Source organism: Colobus angolensis, unplaced genomic scaffold (assembly GCF_000951035.1).
Source record: "Colobus angolensis palliatus isolate OR3802 unplaced genomic scaffold, Cang.pa_1.0 Scaffold221, whole genome shotgun sequence".
In the NCBI taxonomy this organism is placed as follows: domain Eukaryota; kingdom Metazoa; phylum Chordata; class Mammalia; order Primates; family Cercopithecidae; genus Colobus; species Colobus angolensis.
The window spans coordinates 325426-332518 of record NW_012115389.1 but is presented as its reverse complement, the minus strand read 5'-3'; the positions used below and the strand labels follow the sequence as shown (position 1 = coordinate 332518).

Below are 7093 nucleotides of genomic sequence, written 5' to 3'. Positions count from 1 at the left end.
CGCCATTGCACTCCAGCCTGGGCGACAAGAGCAAAACTCCGTCTCAAAAAAAAAGAAAGAAAGAAAGAAAAGAAAAGAGAATACATGAGAAGGCTGGTGCCTCCCCTTGCTGTTACTCAGCCCCCTCCATCTCAGAGTTTACCCAGTCAGGTGTCTGTCTTTGGACAAAAAAAAAAAAAAAAAACAGCAGGAGGTCAATAGGCTGGTGCATGTCATCTGCTTTCAGTGATTCGAGCTCCCTTTCTCCTTCCCCTGCTGTTCCCACCCCATCAGTAATTGTACATGCATTCCTCTCTGTGCATTTGTCCATTTCCACAGCAATCTTTCAGGCCCTTCTATGTTCATACTTCTGCCTGTATCTCTGTCTTCTGCCTCCTACTGTACCTATCTATCCCACATACACAACCATACACTACCAGAATAATCTTTCACAAAAATCACATCTCACTGGTTTAAAAACAAAAATCACTAATAGTTCTCCATCCTGGGCTTTCCTTTTCAACCACTGAAACTAACTTCAGTGTGATGGTTAATATTAAGCGTCAACTGGATTGGATTGAAGGATGCAAAGTATTGTTCCTGGGTGTGACTGTGAGGGAGATTAACTTTGAGTCAGTGGACTGGGAGAGGCAAACCCACCTTCAGTACAGATAGGCACCATCCAATCAGCTGCCAGTGCAGCTGGAATAAAGCAGGCAGGAGAAGGTGGGAGAAACTGACTTGCTGAGGCTTCTGGCCTCCATCTTTCTCCCATGCTGGATGCTTCCAGCCCTCAAACATCAGCCTCCAAGTTCTTCAGCTTTTGGACCTTTAGACTTACACCAGTGGTTTATCAAGGTCTCCTGGGCCTTTGGCCACCATCTAAAGGCTGCACTGTTGGCTTCCCTACTTTTGAGGTTTGGGGACTCTGACTGGCTTCCTTGCTCAACTTGCAGATGGGACTTCACCTTATGATCATGTGAGTCAATTCTCCTTAAAAAACTCCCTTTCATATAGACATATATCCGATTAGCTCTGTCTTCTAGACAGCCCTAATACACCCAGCTTCCTTCTCCCTGCCTGCCCACCCCTGCCAGCTAACTCTGGAAGTCGCCCCACATCACTTATATTAACCTCACCAGTGCTTTGCTTCTCAGAATTTACTAACATTTCAGCAGATCTATCCAGAACCCCCTACCTTGTCTTCTCGCTCAAGCTTGCTTCCTTTAATTCTTTAAAAATATAAACTTTCAGAGACAGAATGACCTTGAGTTAGAGTCTAACAGTGCAGTGCAATCTTTTCATTTTTTTTTTAGTTTGAATTGTTTGCTGTATTTTGTTTTAACTTATTTTTATTGATTTGTTTATTTTGTAGAGACAGGGTCTTTCTATGTTGCCCAGCTGGTCTCCAACTCCTGGGTCCAAGGCATCCTCCTGACTCAGTCTCCCAAAGGGTGGAGATTACAGGCATGAGCCACTGTGCCTGGCCCATTAATAGTCAAGAAACTAAGACCCAGAGATGGCTCATGACACCATGCTGTCAGAAAGCTCTCAGGGTCAATGAACCCTAATCCTATGGGCCCCCTAGGAAAGAGCACACACAGGGCAGAGGACAGGGAGGATGGATACTGTGTAGTGCCTACCAGCAGCCAGGCTCTGTCCCAGTGCCTTCGCAGGTTTTTTGTGGTTCTCATGAGCCCAGTTTATGACTTCGAAACTCAAAAAGTTTAAGGAACTTGCTCAAAGTCAGACATCTAGTCAATGCCCACACTCAGCTCTCAGACTGAATCTCACTTTTTTTGTATATCTTACTTCCCTCAACCTGCAGCTGCTATAACATTCACATTTGTATTCATGCCTCTCTGTGCAGGTTGCTGGGTGTCAATGGTTATACTAGTTTGCTGGGAAGCCATCACAAAATACCACAGACTGGGTGGCTTCCACAACAGACATTCATCCGCTCACAGTTCTGAGGCCAGAGTCTGAGATCAAGGTGCCTGCAGGTTTGGTTTTAGGGCCCACACTAATGACCTCGGTTTGACTTAATTACTTTTCTAAAGGCCCTGTCTATCTCCAAATACAGTCGGATATGGTTTGACTCTGTGTCCCCACCCAAATCTCATCTTGTCGCTCCCATAACTCCCACGTGTTGTGGGAGGGACCCAGTGGGAGAGGACTGAATCACAGAGACAGGTCTTTCCTGTGCTGTTCTCGTGACAGTGAATGTGTCTCGTGAGATCTGGTGGTTTTAAAAATGGGGGTTTCTCTGCACAAGCTCTCTCTTTGCCTGCTGCTATCCATGTAAGACATGACTTGCTCCTCCTTGCCTTCCGCCACGGTCATGAGGTTTCCCCAGCCACGTGGAACTGTGAGTTCTCCGTTAAACCTCTTTCCTTTGTAAATTGCCCAGTCTCAGGTATGTTTTTATCAGCAGTATGAAAACGGACTAATACACAGTCACATTCTGATGTACTGAGGTTAGGACTCCAGCATATGAATGGCAGTGGGGGGTATGGAGAGATACAGTTTAAGCTTATAATGGTGGTCCGGAACTGTCTTCTACTTCTGTTCTCCTTAATGCCATACCTGCCAAGTGGTCTCTTTCACCAAATTATAATAAAATCACACAAATACTAGACAATTTATTTACATTTAGGCTTTTTTGCAAATCTGCATTTAACGTGAGAAGAATCTAGATGTACATTCACCATCTTTGTTGCTGACTATACCCTACTCTTTGCTTCAAACACTCATCAAAAACAAAGTGAGTAAAAATGAATGTGTACTCACAGCACTGAGTGCTTCCTCTGTGTACTATTAGATGACTGAGCTGTCCTTTCCATCTCTGCATCCTCACACCCACCCACTGACAAATAGTCACAACCAGCAAGCAAACAGAAAACTTCCTAGGAGGCTCTCACCACTGAGAAGAAGAAAGATAAGGGGTGACTTGAATGTTGCCCCTTTAAATAAAAATGGTTCTCCAGCTGTCTCAGGAATTTTTAGTGGAAGAGGGATGTAAACAGACAGTAGTAAATAGTGGAAAAAAACTAGAACTCGGTGAAAAGGGGCCAAAAGATATGATTAATTTACTTATGTCCTTTCTGTGATCTAAGCTGGAGTGCAGTGGCGCAATTATGGCTCACTGTAGCCTCAACCTCCTTGGCTCAAGCGATCCTCACACCCCAGCTTTCCAGGTAGCTGGGATTATAGGTGCATGCCACCATGCCTTACTAATTTTTGTGTTTTTTTGTAGAGATGTTTTGTATTTTTTTCACCATGTTGACCAGGTTAGTCTCCGACTCCTGAGCTCAGGTGATCTACCTGTCTCAGCCTCCCAAACTACTGGGATTACAGGCATGAGCCACCACACCTGGCCCTTTCTGAAATATTTTAATGAGGGCTCCACATTTAAAATTATACCATCTAATTTGTCTTTTTACAAAACTTACCCAGAAGCCAACCTTCTTTCCCAAAGCAATAGAGGTTTAACAGAGAACATAGTATTCTTTATGTTAATATCAGACATCTTGAGAATTAGCATCGTTCCTTCAGCAAAGCCTATCTTTGCTATTTAATTGAAATCAATGATCTCAACTAATAAAACTAGCCATGACTTTGTGTGGCTTTTAGGGGAGTTTAACCTGAAACTGGGGATAAAATTAATCAATTTGTGTTGAAGGACTGTAAAAGAATCACGAACACACAACCACTATTACAGTGCAATAGGAGGTAACATGCATTTGTAATTTCTAGATTCTTCATAAAATAATACTTTAGAATGTTCTCTGTTGTCAAATTTTACAGGATGACACTATTTTTCAATTTAAATTAGATGTGATAAGGTGTGACATCTGCAACTTAGGAACATCTGCTAAAAATGGGTTGCAGTTCTCATTTTAAAAGCGTAAACATCTACATCTGTTTTTTGGTTCTTTTTAAAGGAACTTCTTGCAAATATGTTAAGTCACCTCAGATGAGGACAGTTTTGTAAAGAGACATGGGGAAGGTCAATGTTTGCTAAAATAAGTTGTCTCCTTTAAATAATGTGATTTCTAAAAAAGAAGAGAAACTCACTTTTACTAAGTATCATGTACTCACTCTCTCCAGCTCTCACAGATAACTTTCCCTGAGCTGTCTGAGTCAAACTACCCATTACATGGTCTCAGAATGCCAATAACCTCTCATTCACAGCCTTTATCAATATCACAAATTTGGATATATTTGTATGATTAACATTAATATCTGTCCCCCCACTCCATGGTGGCAGGGCTCACCATCTAATCCCAGCACACTACCTGAAACGTAACAGGAGCTCACAACTTGTGTTGAATGACACCCGACCGATGGAAGAAACCAACAGTTATGCTACCTTCGCATCCCCAATGCATACTACTGTCTCTTATTCAACAATCTCACCGTTCTTCACAGAGCCGTTATATACCATCCTTATATACCTGTTACCCTTCTCTTCCTATTGAACACCAATAACTTCACCATGCTTGGGAGGTGCCACCCTCCTAGTTCTTGGATAAGGCATATTTACTGTCTCTTCTCTGTCCTGTTTTTTTTTTTTTTCTTCTGTCCTATATCTTTAGACAATTCCTCTCTACTTGCCTCTTCGATCCACAATCTTTGTGAAATCCTACCCACCTTAAAATAATATTCTTTCCACTAAAGCAATTTAGTCACCGTGCTTTTGTTGTTGTTGTGTGGGTGGGTTTTTTGTTTGTTTGTTTGTTTGTTTGTTTGTTTGTTTTGTGAGACGGAGTCTTGCTGTGTCACCTAGGCTGGAGTGCTATGGTGAGATCTTGGCTCACTGCAACCTTCACCTCCCTGGTTCAAGCAATTCTCCTGGATCAGTCTCCCAAGTTGCTGGGATTACAGGTGCCTGCCACCATGCCTGGCTGATTTTTGTATTTTTAGTAGAGATGGGGTTTCACCATGTTGGCCAGGATGGTCTCAAACTCCTGACCTCAAGAGATCCGCCCACCTCAGCCTCCCAAAGTGCTAGGATCACAGACGTGAGCCACCGCGCCCAGCCATCACTGTGCATTTTTAAACTTTCCTTTTAGTCAACCTTTGTAAAAGAAGTCAGTTCCTACTGCTCCAATTCTTACTACACACTCAGCTCTCCAACACCTAATAATACAAGTGGAGCTCAACCTCAACTGAATCAAGATGTCCACCTCAAAACTGCCAGGCATTTCTCAAAAGAGGATGTATGATTGGCCAATAGATGTATGAAAAAATGCTGAACATCACTAACCACCAGGGAAATGCAAATTAAAACCCCAATGATATCACCTCATACCTGTTAGAACGGCTATTTTCTTTCTTTCTATTTTTTTGAAAACTAGAGGAAGGGGAGGAGGTCTAGGATGTTGGCAAGGAAGCAGAAAAAAGAGAATCCTTGCACACTGTTGGTGGGAATGTAAATTAGTATAGCCATTTTGGAAAATAGTATGAGGTTCCACAAAAACTAACAATAAAATTACCATATGATATAGCAATCCCTATTCTGGGTATATAGCCAGAGAAATTGAAATTAGTATGTCAAAGAGATATCTGTACTCCCATGTTTATTTCAGCATTATTCACAATAGTTAAGATACAGAATCAGCCTATGTGTTCAACAGATAAATGGATAAAGAAAATGTGGTATGTATATACATAATGGATTACTACACAGCCTTAAAAATATCGAAGAGTCTGTAATTTGCCACTTGGATGGAATTGAAGAACATTATGCTAAATGAAATGAGCCAGGCACATAAATGCAAATACTATATGATCTCACTTATATGTGGAATCTAAAAAGTTAATCTCATAGAAAGGGAGTTACTAGGTGCTGAGGATGGTGGGGGAAGGGATGGGGAAAGGGGAGATGGTGATCAAAGGGTACAGAGCTTTAGTTAGACTGGAGGAATAAGTGTTGGTGTTGTATTGCACTGCATGGTGAACACAGTTAATAATAATGTATTGTATATTTCAAAATTGATAAAATAATTTATTTTTAAAGTCCTCACCCCAAACAAATGATGTTGGAAGGGAATAAATACACTAATTATCTTGATTGAATCTTTCTACAGTGTATACATAAATCAAAACAACACATTGTAACCCATAAATATGCACAATTACTATTTGTCAACTAAAAATAAATTAATAAAAAATAAGAAAGAAAAATTGCCAGGCATTTTCTTCTTGCTGAGTTCAAGGAGCGCTTTTCAATCTCTCTCTTACTAACCTCCCTGCAGCACAGGATCCCATCCTAACACTCTTTTTCCTTGGCTTTCAGTACTCCACTTCCTGCCAGTCTTCTTTCATCTCTTCTCAGGCTCCTTGCAAACCCTTGCCTCTTTTAATCCCTTAAATATCAGTGTTCCTTAGGATCTTATTCATGTTCTTTTTACATTCTCTTACTACCTTTTATTGAGTTATCACCAGTGCTAATGGCAACCAAATCCATATTTCAAGCTAGACCTCTTGAGTTCCAGAGCTATACTTCCAATTGGCCACTGGCCATCCCCCTCTCCATGAACCACAATTTCCTAAATATGTAAAAAAAAAAAAAAAAAAAAAAAGTGCTCATTATGTTTCCTCAAACACTTATTTTTAAATAACCTGATTTTTTTAATGGGCAAAGAATCAGAATAGACAGTTCCCAAAAGAAGACAGACAAATGGCCAACAAGTGTATAAAAAATTTTTCAACCTTGCTAATCATTACAAAAATACAAATTAAAACTGTAGTGAGATATCACCTCATACCTGTTGTTAGAATGACTCTTTTCAAAAAAAGATGAATGATAACAAGTGTTGGTGAAGATGTGTAGAAAAGGGAATTCTTGTGTGTAGTCAGTCAATGGGAAGGAAAATTAGTACAGCCAATATGGAAAACAGTATGGAAGTTTCTCAGAAAATTAAAAATAGAACTACTATATGGGCAGCAAACTTTATCTTTTGGATAAATCCTGGATATTTATCCAAAAGAAATGAAATAAGTATATTAAAGAAATGTCTGGGCCGGGTGCGGTGGCTCAAGCCTGTAATCCCAGCACTTTGGGAGGCCGAGACGGGCGGATCACGAGGTCAGGAGATCAAGACCATCC

The 7093-nt window shown here is 40.8% G+C and overlaps 1 protein-coding gene across 2 annotated transcripts in view; it reads right to left on the bottom strand.

The window, feature by feature from the left end:
• The window catches only part of IPCEF1 (interaction protein for cytohesin exchange factors 1), a 206556-nt gene that overhangs the window by 153728 nt on the left and 45735 nt on the right, over positions 1–7093 (bottom strand). The window contains exon 2 of one of the 2 annotated variants that reach the window (XM_011943741.1): positions 1623–1696. The exons of the other annotated variant lie outside the window; for it this stretch is intronic. The gene's annotated coding sequence lies outside the window, so the exon portion shown is untranslated. The remainder of the gene's footprint in view (positions 1–1622; positions 1697–7093) is intronic. 2 annotated transcript variants of the gene reach the window in all.